The sequence below is a fragment of the Schistocerca cancellata genome, unplaced genomic scaffold (assembly GCF_023864275.1).
Source record: "Schistocerca cancellata isolate TAMUIC-IGC-003103 unplaced genomic scaffold, iqSchCanc2.1 HiC_scaffold_312, whole genome shotgun sequence".
Taxonomy (NCBI): domain Eukaryota; kingdom Metazoa; phylum Arthropoda; class Insecta; order Orthoptera; family Acrididae; genus Schistocerca; species Schistocerca cancellata.
The window spans coordinates 20,001-22,500 of record NW_026046330.1 but is presented as its reverse complement, the minus strand read 5'-3'; the positions used below and the strand labels follow the sequence as shown (position 1 = coordinate 22,500).

The 2,500-nt window shown below is 57.2% G+C and overlaps 1 non-coding gene across 1 annotated transcript in view; it reads right to left on the bottom strand.

Moving 5' to 3' along the window:
* The window catches only part of LOC126114624 (small subunit ribosomal RNA), a 1,909-nt gene extending 1,185 nt beyond the window's left edge, over positions 1-724 (bottom strand). Inside the window, exon 1 of the ribosomal RNA XR_007525173.1 lies at positions 1-724. This exon is cut by the window's left edge and continues 1,185 nt beyond it. This is a non-coding gene — a ribosomal RNA (small subunit ribosomal RNA).
* Positions 725-2,500: the final 1,776 nt, after the last annotated feature.

The window sequence follows — 2,500 nt, the reverse complement described above, 5'->3', positions numbered from 1 at the left end:
CGGCAGGACGTCCCACGATACATGCCAGTTAAACACCGACGGGCGGTGAACCAACAGCGTGGGACACAAATCCAACTACGAGCTTTTTAACCGCAACAACTTTAATATACGCTATTGGAGCTGGAATTACCGCGGCTGCTGGCACCAGACTTGCCCTCCAATAGATACTCGTTAAAGGATTTAAAGTGTACTCATTCCGATTACGGGGCCTCGGATGAGTCCCGTATCGTTATTTTTCGTCACTACCTCCCCGTGCCGGGAGTGGGTAATTTGCGCGCCTGCTGCCTTCCTTGGATGTGGTAGCCGTTTCTCAGGCTCCCTCTCCGGAATCGAACCCTGATTCCCCGTTACCCGTTACAACCATGGTAGGCGCAGAACCTACCATCGACAGTTGATAAGGCAGACATTTGAAAGATGCGTCGCCGGTACGAGGACCGTGCGATCAGCCCAAAGTTATTCAGAGTCACCAAGGCAAACGGACCGGACGAGCCGACCGATTGGTTTTGATCTAATAAAAGCGTCCCTTCCATCTCTGGTCGGGACTCTGTTTGCATGTATTAGCTCTAGAATTACCACAGTTATCCAAGTAACGTGGGTACGATCTAAGGAACCATAACTGATTTAATGAGCCATTCGCGGTTTCACCTTAATGCGGCTTGTACTGAGACATGCATGGCTTAATCTTTGAGACAAGCATATGACTACTGGCAGGATCAACCAGGGAGCTGCGTCAACTAGAGCTGAGCAGCCGGCCGCCCGGGAGTGTGTCCCAGGGGCCCGCGCGAACACGCAAGCGTCCGCTCAATTATTCTGCAAACAGGAGGAGGCTGAGCTCCCCTGCACAATACACCTCGAAACCCTCTCAGGTCCCGGCGGCGCGCAGCGCCGTCCTAAGTACTTGGTCGGGTTCGAGAGAGGCGCAATCGCCCGGAGTTAGGCGAGTAGACGCTTTAGGTGCGACCACCCGTGCTCCCAACTGAGCTTGCCGCTGCCGACAGAGGCCCGGGAGCGTGCTGTCGTGGCATTGCCGGCGGGAGACAACACGCGCCACCTACGGTGACCGGCAGCTCCAACGCCAGCGCCACAGAAGGGCAAAGGCCCCACGTGGGTGCCGAAGCGAACTCTCCCAGCACAGCGCACGTGCCAACACGTCTGCACAACTGCGATACAAACCACCAGCGAGAACCGCTGGGGCGACCGAGCAGCAGACGGCGTCGCGGCGCCGAGTGCCGGGCGGCGGCGCATCCTCAACGCACACAGTCCTCAGTCGGACCAGCACACTGCAGATGTCCACCGCGCTTCGCACCGGGCCCGCGAGGACCCACTTTGGCCGCCCGGCGCCGCGCGCAGGGTGCCCCGGCGCGCAGCTGCGCCGCCTGCCGCGTCCGTCGGCCGGCGCGCCTGCCACTGGGCGCCCCCACCAGCCGGCTGTAGCGCGTGCGCCCACGCACCGCGCGGCCAGCACGCCGGGCGGCCCCCCCTCACCGGCCGGGGACGGTCCCACCCAGCCACCGCCGCGTATCGCTTCACACACAGATTTGCCCTTACTGATTTACCTCCAGCAACAACAACCGCACCACAATGGGTTTACCAGTTGTTCATTTGCGTTGCGTCACGTCACCAGCAAACGTAGACGTCCATCCCAGTTTGCAAATGCAACGATTATTGCATACCTGTCTGTTAGGTGTCACGACACACTACGTCTGCCCACATACACGCAACAAAATGTGCACGACTAGAGAACACGTGGGAGGTGGCCCCCTACGTATGCGATGTCCATTACGAGACCGACTGTCAACCAGCATCTGTACCATGTCGCAGATGTGGAACGCGGTGCACCATGCTATCACACTGTGTGAGAAGAGACGACTACGTTTGAATACACGCGCCACTACATCAACAGACGGCTCATGCTGATCGCCATCCAGGGCGTCCGTTACTCCCACACGTCTCTATGGCGTACCACACTGCAATGTAGCTGTTATGGGGAGACGGCACGTGGCTGAGTGCACAACATTTGGACCGTATGGTTCGCTGTTGTTGGGCGCAGTCGTACGGTCACACATGTGCCACAGCGTATCATTCAGTACATACGGACCTATGTGCAGTACAATGTGAGGATTAAGCTTACGATATCAGCGGACAGTGGACACAGGCCGTACCACGACGTAGACTGAGCGCTTCGACATGCGAATGCCAGTGAACAGCTGCGAAGGGCATTGAACACGCAAGCACCTGAACGACCAGCGTGCGAAGGCAGGGTGGAGGGGGGGGGGCGATGTACATCCTGCAGTTGTCCACATTACAGTGTACAGCGGGAGCATGTAAAAAGTAAGCAACACTTGCGAAGTGTTCAACATGAAACGACACACAAGAGGGTGGGCGGTGCGAGTAGCGAACTATATTCAGAGGGTTGTGGTTAGACAACACTAGATTAATGTAACGTGTCATATGCCAATTACAGAGCAGGTTAAGGCACAACGTGGGTTAGGTTAAGGCA